Source organism: Accipiter gentilis, chromosome 5 (assembly GCF_929443795.1).
Source record: "Accipiter gentilis chromosome 5, bAccGen1.1, whole genome shotgun sequence".
Lineage (NCBI taxonomy): Eukaryota > Metazoa > Chordata > Aves > Accipitriformes > Accipitridae > Astur > Astur gentilis.
The window spans coordinates 31,549,198-31,571,156 of NC_064884.1; the positions used below are offsets into that span (position 1 = coordinate 31,549,198).

Here is a 21,959-nt window from a genome sequence, read left to right on the forward strand (position 1 = left end):
AATTCTGGAGATTCTGCCGGTGCTGTGAAGAATTACACAGAGGGCCTCTCAGCCTTGCGCGTGACCTGTAACCTCACTTGCAGAGTCTTGCTGTAGTATCCAGCTGTGGGAAGAAGCGCCTTGCTCATACTGTCTCTGTGTCAGCCTCTGGAGTGACGTTGGCCTGGGCATTTGGGCAGCAGCTCAGTGGTAGAAGGGAGGTGGCTGGTGGACGAGCACGGGGCAGGCGGAGAAGTGCTTTGCCAAGGTCTAAGACGAGCAAGAACGCCCAAAGGATACCTTGGTAGTTTCTAACTGTGGGGAGCACCAGGGATGTTACAGCTGTGGTTACAACTGTTGTAGCAGGCTATACCACAGGAAGGGAACTAGTTTAAAGTGATGACACTGGGGAAAACATGTAGAGCTCTTTAGAGAGCTGCAATTGGAAGACCAGGTGGGTGGGTGTTCTGGCAAGCAGAAACTGCCCAGGGTGCTATGGAGAGCTCCTCAGAAGTTATGGTGCTCTTCTAAGTTTCAAAGATCACTTGAACTCTTCAGCAAAGAACTGGTGCAGACTCCTGGAGAAAATGTGTGTGGCAAAGCAGGAATCTGTATTGCTGGCTTGTCTAATCACATCTTTTCTCTTGCCCTCCCACGTCCCTTTTCTAGTCTTTCTGTAACCATTCACCTTTGTTCCCCTTAATCTCTTTTTTTTAATAGACAAGGAATTCCTATATAACAGGAACTGTTGGAACTAAAAATACAATAAGTGAGCTTGAAGTCTTTGTTGAAGTGCTGCTATGTCCAAAGCCTTGCAGGACGAGTTGTTTGGGTCTCAGCAACTGTTTATAGCGGTGGAACAGCTCTGTAGGAGTAGCAGTGGGGTGGAGGAGCTCTGAGCCCTACTTGAAGTGTTGGAGAATAGCGTGTGGCACTGAGTCATGCGGGCTGTGGGGGTGGAGAGCAGCAGAAGGGCTCTTCGTTTGCTTGTTTCCAACAGCTTGAACCTTGCTGTTTTCAGGGGAGCTTGCCCAAAGACTGGTCAGTTCTGGTATAAAAGGAGAATGAATTTCTGCTCATGGTGTGATGAGCTTGAAAATTAGAGTTGATGATACCATAGATAACATTGTCTTTTTAATCAAGGAATATTTGGAAGGCTTTTCTGAGAGCTGGTTAAGCAATTGCTCTCTTAATCCCACTGGCTTCTGCTTTGTCTTTCCTCAGCGTGTCTGCACGGGAAGTTTCAGTACCTTTGCACAAAATTGCTGCCATTAGCAATGTAGAAGTGTTGGTAGAGGTGTTGCACAAGTTCTTAGGGTTTTGTTTCGTTTTGTTTAATCAGGGGACAGTCTAGTCCTAATGCTTTCACATTCCTCATCTATATAATGGGCTTAACACAGGTGTCCATCTTAAGGTGTTTGGAGATCTCCAGACTTAAGTCTTTAATGAGGTGAAGTGCCCTGTTGAGGCTCGTGTGAACCTAGAAGAAAAATTACTTGGTGAAAAAGGAACAGCAAATCCCAATTACAATTCTTGAAGTCTAGTGCTTAGCTACTAGCATAGGAGCCTATTCAAGAGAGATTTTAACCGCTAGACCACAATGACTCAAACGTTTACTAAGATGTATCGCAAAATGCTTTTATTCCCTTCTCTCACTTTTTGTTATGACTGATTGTTGATGATGAAAAATGCAAATAATCTGGGGGAGTGGAGGAAGGGTAAAAATCATAGCTGAGCAGAAGAGTGACCAGAGAGCATCCTTCACCCTCCTCATCCTGGTAGGTTCATTGCTGTGCTGGGGACGAATGCTGTCGGGGAGGAACAGGGAGAAAGAGGAAGTAGCAATCGCAGACACTTTGCAACCTCAGCAGAAAATACTGATGAGAAACAAGCATGTAGCTGAGATCAGTGCTTTTCTTGGTGAATGTGTCAACATTGCTGCATGACCCCCTTTGCTCCTTGGAGGTGCGAGAACTCAGCAGTCAGGTTCCCTCAGCCCAAGGATGAATGAAAGGAAATAAGCTGGGAGGGAATTTGATTTGGGGAAATTCAGTTAATTCAAATGAATACGGATGATGTGCATATACCTAATGATGGTACCATTTGAAAAGCCATTATTTGCTAAATAGATGTGCAAACAAAAAGACCATGATATGTCAGCTTTTTCTTACCAATGTTTCAAAAATTGACCTTTTGCAAGTTAAAGGTTTCTGAAGGCTTTGCATTTCAGACGGCTGTATCATGACAGTATTTGAATTTAAATGCAGCTCATGCGTCTCTAAAGTATGATTGAATTCAGTGTACTCTCAGTGACTTATATACAAAGTGATTAATGTTTATTGATGGATTGTTGACAAATTGTTGAATTTGATGACACAGTTCAATGGCTGCATTGCTTTTTTATCTATTTATCTTACAGATGGAACGGGATATCCCTCTTCTGGGTTCTTTACAAGTAATTAGATGGGCTTGCCTCAGGAAGGTTAGAGCACAACTCTAGAGTTACTTGAAAAAATAAATTTAAAATATGTGAAAATAATGATTTTTTTTCCAAAGACTTTCAAACACTAAAATATTTTCATTTTCAGGTAATATGCTATTTTTTTCTCCTTTTTTAATTTTTGCTTTTGCAAAATGACCCTGTGTTTGGAATAGAAACGGTTGAGCAAGAATGCAAAAAGTATGCGTGTGTGTGTGATTGGTTTATTTTTTCTATTGAACTAATTTTTTCCTTCTCAAGTACTACATCCAGAAACTCCTCTGTTTTTGTGAATAATTTTTTAAACATGAAATAGTTGTATAAATGTCTTATTCCTTTTTCTGCCTGTGGAAAAAAGAAAAGCTTTAAAAACTTTAAGTTTGGATGACTTGGCAGAACAGCTGGAATGAATGAATGAAGGAGAAGGATGCGTTGGCTTAATGAGAAAAATCTTCTAAAGGAGTGTATTTTTGAAGGCGTATAGTCTCAGTTGATTACAGTGATATTTTGTGGTTGGATGTTAGCATAGATTTTTATAAGTGTGTGCAAGTACACAGGTTCTCCTAATCTTTTATTTGCATTCATATATATCCTGCTTTTTGAAAATATATGCATCTTTCTACTTTTGGGAAGACTTTTTAATATGTTTTGTGGATGATCTGCTAATCAGAGGTAGGTTTGGATCTAACAGGGAATGACAGGCTCATTGCACCACCCAGGCTGGAGGGGAGCTCAAGGAGGTCTCAGTCCAACCTCCTGCTCACAGCAGGCTCAGCTGTGAGATCAGTCTTAGCCCTGTCAGGACTTTATCCTGTTGGGTCTTGAAAACCTCCAAGGACGGAGACTACACAACTGCTCTGGGTGATGGGTCCTACTGTCCTCATGGGGAAAGAGGTTTTCTCTACATCCAGTCTGAAGCTCTCCTGTTTCAACTTCTGCCTGTTAGGTCTCATCCTTCTGCCATGCACCACCGGGAAGAGCCCATCTCCATCATTTTGCTGACTCCCTCGTAGGTGGTGGAGGGCTGCTGTTAGATGGTTCCTGAAGCTGTCCTTTCTCCAAGCTGGAAATGTCCTAGTGCCTCAGCTTCTCCTCACAGGGCAAGTGCTCCAGTTCCAACCATCTTGGTGTCCCCTGCTGTTTGTCACCATCTTTCCTATATTGGAGGGGTCCCAAAATGGATACAGTATTTAGATGTGGTTCAAACCAAGCAAAGGGGGATAATTATGTCCCTCAACCTCCTGGCTATGCTCCCATTAATATAGCTCAGGATGCTGCTGGCCTTCTTGCCACCACGCTCCCAGTGTATCTGGAACACCCAGTTTATGTCTCACGGTTAGTGAGGAAGTTGTCCATGTGCATATTTACAATGGAAAACTGTTGCAGGCTCTATGGCAGGTCAATGCATTTTGAACATATGCAGCCACAACAAGCAGCAGTAGTGTTAGTGTGACTGGAACTGCTGAAGGCTTTTTATCAGATGAAGGGAAAGCAGTAGCATAAAGTTATGCAAGAAATCACTTTGAAGCAAAGAGTGGGATTTAGGATTCTGTACATATGTTAAACTCCTTGATTAGTATAGTGCTGCAATAAAACCAATGCCTAATGTTTAACTCTGGCAACCGTTTGTTTTCAAGACATTTAAGCAATTTTCTGGTCACGTTAAAGATGTTCTGTTTTTCTTTTCTGATAATGCTGTCCTTATAAAGATAGCTAATATACTGCCCTCCTGTGCAACAGTTAATCTGGGGAACTTCAAACACTTCAGAAGTATTAATTAGCAAATTTTCATAACATTCCTCCAATGTAGGTAATTACTGTGTACCGCTTTTAAAAGTGTGGAGCTAAAGCTGTGGAAGCGGTTGGTTCAAAGTCAAGTGGTAACTCAGTGCCAGAACTGGGGCTGGAGCCTCTGCTGCTTAAAGGCTGCCAGTCCTATGTCATCCATCAGCATTTTATTCTCAAAATCTCACACTGGGATTCAGCCAAGTGGTAGAGGTAAATATACAGTTGATTTTCTCTCCTTTGATTTGCACATAATGCTCCCACAAGGTTGACTCGATCTGAGAGAGAGAGAAATACAAAACTGAAGTGATGTGTATAAAACCCCACCATTCTCTCAACACTGGAGTGTTCAAGGGCTGGTTAGCGCTCCCAGTTTCAAATTTACTTCATTAAGTTAAACAAGCTAAAATAGAAAAGAAACCTCACAGAGGAACCTGGAACATCTTTACTGCTTAGAAGGCAATCTTTATGGTAGTGGGAGCTGGTAGCTTTCAATCATGAATGTTAAGTGCCAGCAGCAACTGGTTTTCATGTAACAGATGGGTATGGCAAATATGAATCATATTGGTTGATAGAGACTCATCCCACCCCACTTGTGGTCTTTGCAGCCTGCAGCAGAAGTCGTGCAACCAATAGGGTTTGTTGGTAATCTGCTTTTGGTGGCTTTCCCATACCCTTTGGTACATTCATCGGTTACTTAGTTGGTAAAGGAAGGCTCAGATGATACCTTACCTCCCTGTCCGGTAAGAAACAAACACAGAGCACTTTTGCATAAAAAAGACACAGCGTCTAATGGGATTCCATTGCAAAGAAGCTGCGAACTGGGTCACTTTTTTTCTGATTCCTGTGACAACTGCTGCTCAGTTCAAGGAGAAAATACAGGTGCTATGTCTTGAATTTTTAACCACAGATGTGTTTTCCCCTGTGCAATGCCCAGATCCAATGGATTGAAATCTGCTGTAGGAACACAATGGAAAAGTAGTTTAACTTGCCTGCTTTCACTGAGTCTTACTTTTCTCATCTCTGTGAGCTGCCCTCATGTTGCTGGTACATATGATTTTGGTTATTCTGCTTCCACTATCCTTTGCTTACTCACAGGGAGCTTGCCAGATAAATGGGAATTGAGAATGCCTAAATTTCTGTGGTGTGCCTCCCCTTCCCCAAGATTTCTTGTGTCCTTGTAGCCATGTTAGCAAGCCGTCAAGGACTTGGAAGACCCTTCAGAAATCTCTCTTCTGCTCCAGCCTCCTCCACTTCCCTGGATGGAAGCCTGGTGATTTCTACAGCCTGCATTTGCATGATTTTATGCCTCATTTATTAACTCTCTGCATCACTCATCCTACTGAAATTTTTATTGCTGTGATGTGCAGCATCTACCTCAAAAGTTAGTGGAGGTCTCTTACTCTGTCACTGCTGTGGTCATAAGAAGCTAGTTTAACTGAGAATAATTTTCTTATGCAGTGAAACTTGCCACATATGTTTCAACCTAATTTTGAAATACATGGAAATTACCTCATTTACTGCTCTCTGCTCACAGTGAATCACTATGCCCTGTTTCACAGAGTAATATTTTAAATTCTGCACCAACTTCCACGCTCGGCTTACTGCAGCAGTGAGTTCCAAATACTGTGCTCAAACCCACTCCTTCTGTCCATTTTGTTTATCACCTTTAATTGTTTGTTCCTTCCCCTTTTTTATATGACTGAGAAAGATTCATGTTTTCCTTATATGAATCATAATTTTAAATATTTATGTTGAATCCCTTATCAGTTATGCCACACTACAAAGCATTGTTTGTATTAAAATCCGTTTTCCCACAAGAGCTTTTTTCTCTGGCAGTTCTTGATCATTCTTTTCACTCTTTACTATTTAGTCTTAGAGAATTCTTTCTATTGTTTGTTGGTGATGGTTATTTTACATAATATTCCACACAAAACTGCCACTGATTTAAACAAAAGCATTCTTAAATCCATTATATTATTCATCATTCCTTTCCTCATTTGTCTGGATGTTTTGTTCTGGTTTTGACCACAGCTGAACATTAAGCAGAAGCTGCCTTTGAACATGTTGTACACCTTCTCTTTTAAGTTTTTTTTTTCAGCGACAGAGCTATTACGTTAATCAGTTGAGTATTTTCCACTTCAAACGTTATTAATGGAAATTTAACAACAAAGGTGCATATACTTACCTTTGTCTTACTGTGTATCTTCAAATGATACATTGGAGAGAAGTCTTTACAGACATCACCTTAGATATGGGTTGGAAAAGTGGAAAGTTATGCTGGTAAATGGGAGAGTAAAAAAAAGAGAGAGGGAAAGCAACAGAAAAGTTTATTAACATATTCTGAAGGATATACGAGTGCTTCCCAATGCTGATGCAAAGTACCATATACATGCAATGTGAATACCTGTCACTGAAGTGTGATGCATTGAGTTACATAGTCAATAGCTACAAAGCAAATTAAAAGTGGAAAAGTTTAAAAAAACCCAAAACCCCAAACCCCCACACTGAAACCAAAACCAAAAAAACAATACCCCCCCCCTCCCCCCCAACGGTGTGCAGCCATAATGGAAACTTTCCTCAGATTCATTTCTTTGTGGGTGATGTCTGCCTTGGAAACAGTTGAGGATGTGGCAGTTCTATTTTGCCTACAGTAGCACAAGCTCTGAGGTGGGTGGACTATGAGTGCATGGTACTGGCAAGTCCCACTCCCACAAAAGATTCATGCCTGTAGCAAAATATCCTCTTCTGGGTGCACTGAGGTGCTTAGAACAATGTACGTTACTCAGTGTGAACAAGGCTTTCATGTTACTCCCTGTAGACTGATGTGAGTCGTCCATTTTTTATGTTCTTATGTTTCTGCCAAGACTACTAGAAAGCCCTATAATTATAACAACTGGCATTTGTGGCATCAGCAAGGCCCAAATTCTAGGTGTCCTACAGGTGGCACTGTAATTTAAGTGTCATGAATAGTTAAAGCATTCAGATCTCTGGATGTCTCCTTTACCTGCCTTTGGACCCTGGAATTTCCTTGCTGGAGCAGAGAGAGATCTGAGGAAACACAGGAGAATCCTTAGGCAGCAGCATCCCTCTGTCCAGCTTTGAAGAAACAGGTCTGTAATATTCTAGTGAGTCAAAAAGGAAAAATTCACTTCAAAGCATGCAATGATCTACCTTATTTTCAGCAATGCCTATCACTTTGAAGAAGGATATTTAACAGACGGCATGCTCTGTCTTTTCTAGACTAATGTGATATGTGAGATAAGTAGATAGTTGCGTAGAGAGCACAATGAAAATGAAAAAAAATTTAGATGTTCGTGCTAGATGTTTATTGATTCTTGAAGTCTACATACCTGTAGCTGAAACTGTTGAATAAATGAGACAGAAAAGTACCCAAAACTACAAGGTCCTGATTTTTATTTTTTCGTTCCCCAAGCCTAGTAAAAATTAACTTACAGAAGCACCTGTCTCATATTTTTAATAGGGCTATTAATTTTGGCTTGCCATTGCATCAGCTAGTCAAAAAGGAAAAATGGGAAATGAAGATTGCTGATTTGAAACTATTAGACCCATGTGCTCTTCTGCAAACCTATCTGTCAGCCCTATCCCTGCGTGGATGGCGTTTTCTGGGACATACTTTGCAGGTGACCCAGAACAACCAAACCGGTAGTGCTTCATGCCCCATCCTTCCTTTTGTCCCAAGGGCTCCCTGGCCTCAGCGTGGCTGGGCTGGGGCTGTCCTGAGCTCTCCTGTACCTCGGGGTGCAGAGTTGGAGCCTGGAGGGCCCCTGGGAGACTGAGGCTGAAGGGGTGCTCTGGGGAATGGGTTAGCAACAGAGGTTGTGCTGAGGCTTGGATAGTGCGATTTGTTAGGGGGCACCTATAATATGTTTTCATCTGTCTCCCACAATGCACGCTGAGTGTCTTTCCAGAATTATTTGATAGCATGTTTTTTAAACCAATTTCCACTTGTGAAACAAACTAGCTATCTGGGAATACTTCTAATTTTTTAGTCCTGTCCCCTACCCCATTTCCACCTAGCTTGGTTCTAGTATTAGTTCTGGCAGGCATGGCTTTTAGCACTCGCTTTGATACGTGGCTTGTGGTTTGCATAGTCATGACTTGTAAAAGAGACACCAGTTTCCTCTTGGGCAATTTCAGCATTGCAACCAATTTCTGTAAGAGTTTCCTCTCTGCTTTGCGAGGTGTGGGAGTTGACAGGACAAGTGTGGCTGTTTGTCAGAATTCCTTGCTGGTAAGGTTGTGACTTATTTCTTTCCTCTTAAGTGACAAACATTAGTTGTTTCTGTCTAATGACATCTACTTTCCTTTTTTTTTTTTTTTTTTAAAAAAAATATGGTTTTAGCTGATGAGAAACAAGGCTTACATTGTACCATAAAGGAAGTTCACACTGGCAAGTAATTGCCCTTTTTTTTAAGGGCTGTGTAAAAGATCTTATGCTTCCTTCCCCCCCGCCCCGCCTTTTTGGTTAAAAAAATGCAAATGGATTCCTTAAAAATATTGAAATAATTAGAAATAATGGGATTTCTAGAGTGAGGATAAATGACAGCATGTATGTGAATGATTTCTATTTTGTACAGCTCTAATTCAGTTATGTTTTAGGATCCATCAAGGTACAGGGTGACAGTCTAGTCATGACTGTTTCATTTAAATGGAATATTTGTGAAGACAAGTGTGTAATATGGAACTGGAAGCAATTCCTTTATTAATTTTAGGTTCCTAGAGAAAAATGTGCAAATCTAGTACCATGTAAAGAGTTTTTAAGTTGCAATATGGGGGTAGACTGTAATGTGCTATGGTGACAGCACTGAGCAGATTGATTTCTGTTTTTAATGTGAAAAGAATTCTAGAATACATTAATTTTAACGTTTGTCTCACAGATATGAAATTGTGTGAGTAAAGACACAGCAAAAGTACTATGTGAATGGGCTTATGCTTATGGTGAACAAAAGGACAGCTGGAATTAAAATCTCCTGTCCTTTGCACTGAAACAGAAAACCCAAAACCCTGACTGCATCTCTGGACTGGAGTTTTCCTCAACAAAACATGCCTCTGGTGAAAGCTGAGGCTAACAGCTAGTTTAATCACTCGCCTACTTGCTTCCAACAGGTCCTTTTTGGGGTGCAGGGTAATATATATATATTTTTTTTTTTTTACTGGGCCCAATTCTATTAATAGGATTTCTTGGAAGGTTTATTATCCCTGCTCAGGAGCTGCAGTTCAGTTCAGCAGGATTTTCCTGTCTGCCAGTCCTGCCAACACTTAATGGTTTGTGACAATTCATAAAGGAGAGAGAAATTGTTTGCTAACTTCTCATGAAATGGCCTTTCTGTACCTTCCCCTGTGGTGAAATTTTTAACGCTTTCTAGAGGCTAAAAGTGTCTCTCTGGGAAGGAGAGGCTCCCACCATGCCCTTCTCTTCGCGTTGGCTCTGGTGACCCAGCTGCACACGACGTGAGCAGGCAGAAGCCCCGTGGCATGGCGGAGGCTGCGTGTCTCGGGCCGGGGAGGTGAAGCTCTCCGCTCTCAAGCGCTGCATCGCTTTGCCTTCGCCTGGTTTGTGCCTCACCGCGGCCCCTGAGAGAGCGGGCTGCTCCTTGAAGCAGAGAGAGTGGGTCCTTGCACACTGCGTTCCAACACCTGCTTTCCATTGGAAAGTCTTACTGGCTTCGTAAGTGGGAAAGGTGAAAGGGCACATTAAAATGTATACTGCCTGCAAAAGCGTGCTTCTTGACAGCATCTGTACCAGACCCAGGAAGAAACGGGGTGACGGAAAGCTCTGTTTCACTCTGTCAATGGCAAGAGCCGTTAATGCCAGGCTGCTAACGTTCACATAAACTTTCTGTGCAAGCTGCTTCCTACTTGTCCCCATGCATACTGGGAGACCTGATTTCTTGCGGGACTGTCCAGTGGCTAGAAAGCAGCGTTTGCATCTCGCGTTGAGTGTGTTTCCGAGTGGGTGCAGCAGCCGGGCGCTGCATGCTCAGCACAGCACGCTCTCCACCGTTGTCTGCGCCGTCCCTGCAAGGTGGCTGGGGAAGGCATGAAGCCAACGTGGGCTCAAGAGCTTCCACAGTTGTTAAGATGCTCCTGTTTTGTCATTGTTAATTCCAGATGTTTCCCCTTGCCCCTCAAAGCCATCCCTTCCACAGTCCCACATGATCTAGCTAAATGAATAGTGACTTGGTTGTGGGTGAATAGGATAAGGGCTGGTTTGGATAAAGATGCAGCAGTAGGACACTACAGACAACAGTATTGTGCACTCACTTGATTATATGGTACAGATGTGCAGCCTGCTGCTAATCGGCTTGCCATGTGGAGGCCCTAGCAGATTCTTAGTTGGTGTTGGAACCTGAGGTAGGAGCAGTAACCCAGAGAGAGGGCTGTGTAGCTAAATGACATGTTGAATAGTTTCACTATTTTCTGCATGGAACTGCCTTCAAGGAATCCCTCAACCACCTGCTAACACACCTAGTACTATTTATGGGTGAATGTAGCTAGTACTGCTTATGGGCCTGGAGAAAGTGTCCTGCCTGATGCACCACTTATTGCTAATGAAATCATGCTGAGTGCGGTTACACAATCACTAAACAGGGAGGTGGGCACTGAGGTAACGTTGTATGTGAAACTATACCTATTACCCCTTTCTGCATCTCAATTGCCCTCTCAGCTGAAGCAGAGCCATGTTTCTGTGAGGATTTTTCTGAAAAATAATAACATGCAGTTAAAGGCATAGCTCATCAAAGTGCTTATGTGTGTGCACTGTATTTATGCCTTAGTGATATACATTTCTAAAAATATTTCCCTTCTGCAGTCTCCTCTACCCTTTAATTGCTCACTTCTCTTTCCTATCATCAAGTTACAGGCTGGCTACCCTCCAGTGTCTGCTGCTTTTGCTTTTGCCGTGGGGCCTCTCTGGCATAAGTCCTGTGAATAGACTGAATTCTTCTACCACGACAAGCGTGTCTGTCCTTCTTTAGCTCTATCCCCTGCCTCTGATTTAGCTGAGTCACACTTTCTCTGTGCATACACCTCCAGTTGTCCCCATGTGCTTGTCTCTTTCCTCTCCAAACTGGTCTTGCCGATTGCTTCCAAGGCGGGAGGGGGCAGAATCAACATAATGGCATAGCCTTGCCTACCTACTACTTATTTAACTGCTGCTTCTCCTGCAGATATGGCTTCCTCATCTGGGTAGAGCTTATCTTCCTTTGACTTCCTTACCTTGCTTTTTCCCAGAACCTCCTGTGGTCTTTCTCCCTTTTCTCAACTAGTATCTTTTTATTTCTTCTATTAAATACAATCAACCAACAACAACCTCTGTTCTCTGCCATCATTTTATCCTTACACTTACCTTTGATTTTTATCTCAAAATCTCTTCTTAAAACTTCACTGTCCGTGATTCTGTCTGCCACTGGTTCTCTACCTGTTTTCTCAGACATACTTACAAACTGCCTTTGAGAAGGTTCTGGTATACCCCAAAATACTGTCTATGGTATACTAAAAGATCCTATTCTCTTTTTATCCATTTTTCTTCTGTACCTTATGCCTAAGTAATTTTATTCACAAACATCAGCATGGCTTCTCCTCCTATGAAGAGCATATCTACTCTTATAAGAGAGTTCTCTCTCTCTTTTTTTTTTTTTTTTACCAGATGTAGAATTTGGCCTGCGTCTCTGAGATGTCATGGCTCAGCCCTTAGTTGGATCCAGCATGATCAACTTCTGCCTTTCCAAAATCATCCTTGCTCATTACTGACAATGACATTATGGTCTAAGTGCCTTTTTCACTTCTCTGTATCCTCATTTCCAAGCTATGTTTAAATTTTGCACACACTTTCAAATGTCTTCACTCTCCATACACAGAAATAAGCTGTCATCCAAATTGTCTTTTCCTCATGTCACATTTACTGAAATCTCCTCTTCTCTGGCCTTCACAAAGGTAATTTCACCATCTCATACCAGTTCAGAAACCCCCTGCAAGGATAATTTTCTTGCTCTGCTTTTTTGTTGAATCTCCCAGCCTATTTATTTACACTTCTGGGCAGCATCAAACATACTGAGCTTTAACTCTCATTTTGAACTCCCTGGGACCCCTCCCTTAGTTTTACAAACATTTGAAAGTACTAGATCTCATTTTTCAGAGCCACTTGCTACAGTACTAAGGCAAACCTTGACAATGTCAGTCTTCAGGTATGCTGAGACCCAACATAAGATCCTGATGGCTGCTGTCTCACTCCTGATGGCTGTTGTCTCACTGTGTCTTGGGCTCTATCTGATTGCTGTCTACATCTTCCTCTTGTATCCTGTCTTAAACTAGAAGCTGCCAGGGGCAAAGTTACCTTCTCTTTTCTTCAATGTTCCTACCATACCTCGCACATGGTCCGTTATCATGGAAATAAACATACTGAAATCCCTATTGCTAGTACTTCAGAAAAGCTTCTTCATCAATATTTTGGGTGGTAATGCTGTACATAATTTTACATAGTTTCCTGCTTTGTTACATTGTGAAGATGCTTTGTAATCCTTGTTCCTTCTTGCAAGGTCTTAGGAGAAAAGCTCCTGTTCTTTGGTGCATCCAAGTCTATAAGGTTCTTCCTGGAAGACCTTCTGGGTACAAGCACCATCAAAATAGTGTACCAGTTGAGTCATATTAATTGTGCTTATTTTCTCTTAATCTAAACCAAATGCAACTGCTAGGTAATTCAGTTTAGCTTGAATCTCTTTTGTAGTTAATATGTCTCAGCTGACACGTGGTAACTTGCTTATGTGTCTGAACTTTCTGTAGCTCCCTAATACAGCCTTTAAATGATTTATGTGGATCTTACAAAGTGCAAGGAGAATGGAGATGATGTCAAATAATCAGATTTTCTCAGAAAGCAACAGTGTGAAGATGTTTGTACTAAGTAGGAAGCAGCACTTCCCAAATTTGTTGTTGAACATCTCTTCATTTAAGAGCAAAATAGGGAATTGGGAGGGAAGGGAGGTGGAATGAGGAAACAGAAATGACAATAATTATTATTTATGATTATGATGATATATTAGCAATTTAGTGCACTGGAGGGGTTCTTTTCAGGTGTGATTTTTGTCTTATGTTTCTATCTGGAGTCTTGTGGGTTGCACCTAAGTGCACTACCAGTACTTTTAAAGCACTTTTCCTCCTGCTGAGATGAAGATTGAAGCTGTACTCTGAAGTACCACATAGTACGTGCCATTGCAGGGGTAAGCAAGATCCTCCAGCAGTTTTCCGTCTCCTGGATGCGTTGTCTGTGCCTGGCATAAACTGCCTTTCCAGTAAAGATGTGTTGTGGAGGTACAATCCTAGAAACACAGTGAATCACAGCAACTTAACCCCAGTCTTGGGTTCCTGCAACCACAGAAGAGATGTCTTGGTCTTGTATTGGTTAATTGCTGAGTCTGTAGGGCTTTCTCCAGTTCTTCCACTTTGATGGTTTCTGATGAGATATACTTTCATGTGGTGGTTGTGTTCTAGCCTGTTTATTTCCTAATGGATCCCTTTGGACAGCTTTAGAGACAGCTGCTTGGCATGCTTAACTATTTTGCTCCTACTTTTGGGCCATAGTATTGCTTTATACTATATCACGTGATATTATATTTGGGTCCTATATTGCTGCCTGCAGATATGCAGGGACATTGGGTGCTCAGTTAAAGTTCATATCTTTTCTCCACTGCTGCTTTCCCTTCTTTCACTTTTAATGAAGTGACACAGTAGGAACATATTCGTTGCATGTGCAACACATTATGAAATGTGCAGAAAACTTGACTGATGTCCAGTTTGAACAGCTGTTCAACCTTCTGACCTGACTTAGGTTCTGTGGAGTTTCAGCCTTGGCTACCTTGAATTCAACATTTCAGCATTCTTTTATCCTAACATTTGTGGTCAGCTTACTTTCTTCTGCTAAGAATTGGGGCTTAAACTCCGGAGTGGCAGACTTTAAAAAAACCAACAAAACAAAACAATGTACACAAACATCTTGAGAGCGAGTCCTCTGAAGTAGTTTGATTTTCTTGCCTGGAGTAGCTTGGATTTTTTTCTTCCTCGTTGATCTCAACAAATCACAGACTGATGGTCAAGTCTGTCCACTTCATGAGAAGTGGGTTTCTTGTGCCAACCTTCTTATGAATTTGGGTGCATTTTATATTATTGCTCAATTTTAAGTAAGTTATCAAATTGAAATTTAAGGACTGTAATAGAATTTGAAAAATAAATACTTTTAAATCAGGACATAATTAACTTTAGTCATGCTGTTTTGGCTTGATTCCACTTTATTTTTGTCATCCTATAGGTTTCAACAAAAGGAAAGGGTAATGAAAAAAAGAATTAATATTGTGAAAAAATACAACTTAAAAATTTTTATTTTTGTCTAAATAGTCATTTAGTTGTTAGATTGTTTATCTAATTTATGGTTTTAGATAAAAACAATTACTTGCTTTCTTTACTGTTAAAAAAAAAAAAAAAAAAAAAAAAAGACTTTTCCTTCAAAGCTGTATATTTTTTAACCAAGATTGTTCTATTTTCTGTTTTAAAATCTCTGGGGAGAACAATTTATTTTTTTATTTTTTTTTTTAAATGAAGACGTTGTTTTCTCTGAGATTCTCTGTGGAAGAGAAGTACAAAGTAGAACTAATGATAGCTTGAAGATGAGAAATCTTCTGTGGTCATGATTATGGTGTTAACTTCTTAGCCTAATAAAACTCACATTAGTTGGTGGGATTTAAGATTGTCATATTGGCATGTTACAGTCATTTAAGCGTGAAGTTTATCTTGTTCACATTTAGACTTTCTTCAAGGTATTTATCACTGGAAAAATGAGGGTGGAATGGATGGTCACAGCTATTGCCCTGAAAGATGAAGTGCTTACTGGTATTGAGTAGGAATTTTGCATTCAGATGTTCACTTCAGAGCTCTGTGGGCTCACTGAGGTGTTTCTGGTCATGCCTGCATGTCTAAAAAGCACCATAACCTGTCATGAGGTAGTGATTCAGTTGTGTTCTGCCAGTGATGTGCCTAGAGGAGTTGTATCCAAATTTTTTAATGATCTTTCAATCTTTCTAATCTTTTCCATGACTTTAACAAGACAGGAGTATTACAACCTTGTTGTGCTTGACAATGCTTGCAAAACAGGTGTGCTAATTTATCATATCTGGTCAGAAGACATGAGAAGCTATCTAGCTGCCAACAGAAACAGGGTACGTTGTGGCACTTACTTGAGTAAAGCCCGAGAGACCAGCTAGGAAGACAAATACACCATTCCTTCCCATGTTAGAAAAAGTGCATGTTGAAAGTTGTGTCATCAAGTGAGCTGATTTAAAACTGAGACAATTTAAATTATGGTTGTTTCAAATCCTTATGTTAGCCTCAGACTCTTAACTGGTATAAATTATAACTCTGCTGCAATGAGAAATAGCAAGAGTGGGGTTGCTGTTCTTCAAGCGTTTACTTCTCATTAATTATTTGTACTACCATGGGGGTTTTGTTGCCAAATTTTTTTGTTGCCAAAATGGCACATGGCATGAGAGGGAAAACTGAAGCAGCAATTTAAAATAATTTATTTAAAGAGGATCATAAAAGTAAGAGTAACTATTGAGGCTGCAATTACTGTGAGCTATACATTGCTGTTAAATATTTAATAATACTAATTTTATTTTGTCTTTATTAATATTTTTTATCACTGTGAAGTCTGAAAGTTATTTTGTCTATTTGCTTTTCTTTAACCCAATTCTTATACAAATATCTTTCAAGTTTTACTAAAAAATGGAAGTACTCTATACTGGGATACACTCATCTAAATATAAAAGCACATAAACAGCTTGGGACTGGTTTAGAAGAAAAACAGAGGAGAGAGAATATCTCCTTAGAAGAAAAAAGGAGACAAGAAGACACAGACTTTATAAAGTGTTGGGAGAGCCATAACATGGCAGAATTTAAGGGAAAATCTTTGGTGAGATACAGCTTATGACATCACACACACACACACACACACACACACCCCCCCCAGATCTTCTGAGAAAACCTGGAAATTGTTCTTGTGAAAGAACAAGTTCAGTTTTCAGTTTTATGTGAATAGTTTCACTATATTATCTTCTCCTTTAGAAAAGCGCTCACTGCTTTTCTTTCACATTTTACTGCAGTGAGGGCAACCCCACAGAAAATGAGTAAGGAAAAGTGTTCATTTCTGTAAGATTCAAGATACAAGTGTCAGATATAGTCAGATCTGCATTTGCAGGAGTAGCAAATAGTCACGTTTAATAATTTATTTCTGTGTACAGATGTTCTGGCAAGGGCTATAGTGTTTAAGAAGCAAGAATCATAGTAAATCCTGAATGCCTGGAGGTGATGATGGCTGCAGAGACGTATTGCAGCAATCTTTTGCAACCAGTAATAGGTTTTTTTTCTGAGTTTTATTTCAGCTCTCAGGGCCAACCAGCTTGTTATGCTAACCACCTTGGACAAGACCTCCCTTTTCACACTGGTGGGAAGCTATCTTCTAGCAGTTATTTCTTACTATGCTCTTTTTGTGTTGTGAAGCAGGCTTTCTTCTTTTGCTCATTGCAAACATAAGTCTAAGTAAAGATGGCTGGTAGCAATCTGAACAGAAAATGAGAATTAATGTGATTAAAAGAAAACCAAATCTACTGCTGAAATAATCTAGAAGCAGGGAAGCCACTGATGATTAAACTGGATTCCCAGGGCAAAGTATTTCTAAGAGCACCCTCTCATCACATCTTTGAGCTTTTATCCTAGAGGTGATTTTTTTGCCTCTCAGCAGTCCATATCTGGTCTAACTCAGATGTACTGAGAACAGCACTGGGCTCCCAGTTGCCTGCCCAGCTTGCCAGCCTGCCTGTCCTGGACCTTGGAGAAACTCCATGTTATACACTAGCATGTGGACCTGGGTGTTGAAGTGAGGAATGGGTGCTGGTTAAATTTCTCTGGAGAAGCTCTGATGTGAGCAGTCCAGTTTTCTCCATTCTGTTGTTCCTGGGGAAATGCCTTTCACCCACAGGGAAAAGAAGACCACATGCAAATCTCTGTGGCTGACCAGACTACATTGTAGTGTGGGAGCAGTTCCACCCTCCTCTGGTACAACCTGCCAGGGCAGTTTGCCATCGCTATACCTCGCCGCAGTGAGATTGCTCTATTGCAGAGGTGATGTCTGAGTACAGTGCGTGTACTTTGTGTACTGTGAAGGGTGGAAGGAAGATAAACTCTTTGATGCTCCTGATCTTTTAATGAAGAATCAAACAGGACTCTCAAGACTTCTGTTTCTTGTAAACTTTGTGAACGTGGAGTGGCAGCCTTTGGTGGAAGAAGCAGCAAGTGTCCCAGCTACTTCTTTCTTCATCCTCACAATCATCAGCATAATGATCTTGCTTTACTTTTCAAAACCTGTTCTCTTGATATTTCTCTGGAAGTGTGAACGCTGGCCATTTGTATAGTGCTGTTGATGTAATGAACATCACCTGAGTGGCAGAAAGGAGAAGAGGATTCACATCTAACCTTCAGAGACTGCAAATAGGAGCACTTTTTTGTGGCCTTTTTTTCTCAAATGCAGGAGCCAAATGTGTGCTCCTGTTATCCTGATGTATTACATTGCTGTTGTGGCAGTTGTAATGGGACTGAATTTCCTTGTTACATCTCTCGTCAGGGTGGCAGCTCGGGAAATATTGCTCAGGTAACTTTGGTTTTTTGGACATAGGAGAAAACTCCTTCCACAGTGCTCTGGAGACCAACTGTAAACATAGGAAAAACTTGTCGGTTCCTGCTCTAGCCTTGGCTTTGCTGCCTTAAATCAAATTATCACTGTCCATAGGATGCCTCTGGCAATGTGTGGGTGGGGGCTGAGCCGCTCCGGGCAGCCTGGCAGCACTGTGGGGCTGCAGGGAGGCCATTCCCTGCCTGGGGGACTCCTGCCTCCAAGGCAGGTTTTCATCCCGATGGCCACTGGAGGGGAAATACTAAAACTTCTCCAAAAGGAAAATACCACTGTGCTGTGCTGGGCAAATGGCCCCCAAAGTCAGTTTGTTCTTGAAATGGTGTGGGGCAGAGCTGGAAGCTGGGGTGTGCCAGGCAGCCTCCCCATGTCAGCTCTACCTGGCAGAAATTTTTTTTATTAGTCTTATTTTAGGAAATGTGGTTAATTTTGATGACAATGCCTTTTCTTTTTCTTTTTTTTTTTCCTCTGAACCTCATCCAGCAAATTCACAAAATGTTTTGCAGCGGCTTATTGCTGTGATTAATTTTTTCAATTTTTATTTTCCCTTGGATGCATAAAACCTTCTGCACTGCCTTGACAGCAAATGTTTGTCAGAACTGCCTTCCAGTGAGGATGTCTCAGGTTCCTGTCACTGCGATGATCCACGTTTATGGTTATTGCAGCAGTTTTGTGCCTTTGTGCTGAGGGGAAACATCCCCCTCATTCTCTCTTTAGGTGCTGGGTGTTGCAGTGTTCCCTCAACACTGTGTTTGCTGAAAGGCTGATCTAAAAAAATAGAGGAGGGAACGGTGCTCCCTCCCCCCTCATCTGTATCTTTTTGCAAGGAACTTGCTTCAAGAGAAACCCCTTAGGTTGTTGTCTCAGGAAGGGCTACAGGCTTTCGGGCCTTTTTTCCTGCCTCCTCTCTGTGTTTCATCTTCTGAGCTAGCAAAGAACTGTGCATCTTTGGAGCAGAACACCAGGGAAGTGCTTCTTTAGACCTGGAGTGTTTCCTTACCCTTAACAGCACTAACTCTTCATCCATTTCTGCAGCCAGCTTAACTTTGCCTGCTTTTATTGCCTGCCACAGCAAAAGAGCCAGCTAGGAGGCAGCAGTAATTGAAGTATTGCACTTAATGTTTCTGCAAACTCTTTCTTGGCCTTCAAACATAACAGCATTAGGAATCGGCTCAACACTATGAGGAATCTGCATGCAAACTCAAATTTGGGCAGACACACTTCACTAAGCATGCCATTTTGATTTCTCATTTTTGTCTGTGAGGCCCCAGACGCAGCTGGAGCATCTCTCTTCTGTTGAACCTCTTCTTTCTTTCCAGCCCCTCTCCTCCCAAAGGCGGTGAGCATGGGCTCCTGCAACTGCTTGCTCAGAGCTGTCAACGCCTGTAACCTGCTGCTCTTGGGCTTCCTGGCTGGACTTAACAGGACCTGGCCGTGATCCAAGCAGGGTGATGTCTCCAGTCCCTTTCTGTCTCCAGGACGGGAGCAATGAACTTTGTTCCAGTTTTTCCTGGCCCTCTCACAAATGGAGTCAGAAGTTGTCTTTTTGAATTGCTTGCAGGTGAGGGGATTGAATAATTTCAAATGCAATTGAAAATAAGTTTATAACCAACGGTATTATAATATGACAAATGCTGTTTCTTGCTGCTAGGCCCGTGATAAGAACACTTTTGGCTTTTCAAAGGGTAATTTTTATTTAACAAGCTTGAATTTATCCATTGTGGCCAAAGCTGAAGGTATACGCTGACAATTACGAGTTATGATTATACTTCAATGGACTGGTTGTTTCCGATGCTAATGGTGAATCTGTAGTTTCATCTGCAATTGGAAACACAAAGTCATGGGGACCAAGGTGGGTGGGACACAACTTAACCAGGGTGGGATGGTCCATGAACTTTCATGAAAAGTACCTTAATGTCTGTTTGTCATTGCCCTGTGGCAAAGCACCAGCTTAATATTCAACTTTCCTGGTGACCCAGTAAAAGAGAGAAAATCTGCAGATCAAGAAACTCCTTGTACAAGTAAGATAGTTAATGTAGATAGCTGATTAACCAGTTAAGTAACTGTCTAGATCTGATTAATTAGTAGTTAATGGTAAGGTTCTGGCAGATTAAATGGATCTCTAGTAACCCAAAGGACAATTATGAGCTTACAATCACTGTGATTATTTTTCCCCTGCATTGTTCCAAGAACCCCAGTTAGAGGTAATGTAATAATTTAGGACTATTATGTAAGGCTGTCCCCTTGCCACAGGACAGTGCTTCAAGCGCTGCTATAATTTGAGGCAATGCTATTCCTAATGCCTGGTAAGTGAGGTATGTGATTAAAGTAATCATTGATTTTTTGGGGGGAAATTTTTGTAGCACTGTCACTAGTTTCATATCGCCTGTCAATTCATTGCCCATTGAAGTGCAGGTTGTTGCAGGCAGCCAAATAAACAGACAGCAAGCAGAGAGGTTAAAGCTGGTGACCAGTGTGAGAAATGTAAACAGAAGGAAGCAACAAGCTTATTTTCCAGGTTGTCTTACAGCCGTGACTTTGTGCTTGGTAAAGTAGAATTTTTTTTTTTTTTTTTTTTTTTTTCCAGTTGCCTGTGTCAGTGTCATCTGAACAGAAACTGAGCAACGCACATTTTGGGTGCTTCTGCAACACAAATAGTTTGAGTCATGTTACATATCTCAAATATTTTGCTCAGAAGCAGGAAGGCATATGCCCACTCTGGATGTCATCTGAGGGATGCCTGGAAGGCATGTCTGGCAGGCTTATACCAATATCATTGCAGATCAGCATCCTCACTGTAGCTTGTAACTGGTAGGAGCATCAGGCCTTGTGGATTTTGACTTCCACAAGAGGAATATTACTAATGAATTAAGATTGTTTTCTGCAATTAGAATCATTGGAACCTCAGAGTTTTTTTTCCCCTTTTTCCCATGCATAACATTGCCTTTGATCTTTAACAGAGACATTTCTATTTATTTCAGAAGAGATGATGCAGTCAAATGGAAACGATTGCATGATATTTCTGATAAGTCACTTGCTGTGTTTCCACATTTGTTGCATCAGCTATTGCTTATGTACCTACGTGTTTGTTACTCTTCTTGAAAGAGCCGGAGTGATGTGGGGCTAATAAAGCTATGCAAACTGATATTTATAGTTTAGTTGTTGAATCAAAATAAAAAACCGTCAAAAATTTGAATTAGAAATCTTTTAGCTGAAAGCACTTTTGACATATTTTATTCAATTCAGACTGAAATTAAATGAGTTGTTTCAGGCACCCCTAGGAAAAGCCAAGGAAATATAGGTATGGTTTACAAACTGATAATGTAAATCCATCCCCTTTGCTTTTAACCAGTATATCCATTATGTTTTATCCTCCAGGAAGTGAGAGTTTCAAGTTTGTTTTCTCCTTTAAAAAGCCATTTGAAGTGGGAGAGGTTTCACTGTGCCTTGTTTTATTTCTCTCTTTGGTTTGTTCCACTTTGCCATTTCAGTGGATTGAACATCCATCACAGCAGACTGCAATGGTGGTGCACATTTTCCATGAGGGTACCTTAATCTGTAGGCTGGAGGGTTCCCATTTCCAGATCTTACCTCATTGCAAATGGAGAGGCTTAGGAAGAGGGCTGGAGTCCCACATCCTCACCTTGGTGCTTAGGACACACCTTTGGGCTTCAAATTCCATGTCCACCGAAATGAGGACAAGCATACACACATGACTCTCTCTCGTCTGTAATACAGTGCCCTGAGTGGTATGAAATGAGGTGGTTTGGGCCAAGTCTTCTCCTGCTGCAGCTGTTCCAGTTAGGAATCGGGACGCCCTCCTGGTGGTATGAACCCAAGTGTTGTTTCCTACTAACCTCTCGCTGGCTTGCCAAGCTCCTGTGCTCAGGTGTAGTTTTTGTGAGCTGAGAAGCTCTTCTGCCAGCAAAACCGCCAGCCCTGGGCATGCTCCTGGGCTGCCGT

At 41.4% G+C, this 21,959-nt stretch overlaps 1 protein-coding gene across 3 annotated transcripts in view; it reads left to right on the top strand.

Moving 5' to 3' along the window:
- Window positions 1–21,959, top strand: part of IPCEF1 (interaction protein for cytohesin exchange factors 1) — an 88,144-nt gene that overhangs the window by 14,351 nt on the left and 51,834 nt on the right. Inside the window, exon 1 of one of the 3 annotated variants that reach the window (XM_049801283.1) lies at window positions 8,451–8,498. The exons of 1 other annotated variant lie outside the window; for it this stretch is intronic. The gene's annotated coding sequence lies outside the window, so the exon portion shown is untranslated. Of the gene's footprint in view, window positions 1–8,450; window positions 8,499–19,477; window positions 19,558–21,959 lie in introns of those variants that run through there. One more of the 3 variants, XM_049801286.1, reaches the window with a different exon arrangement.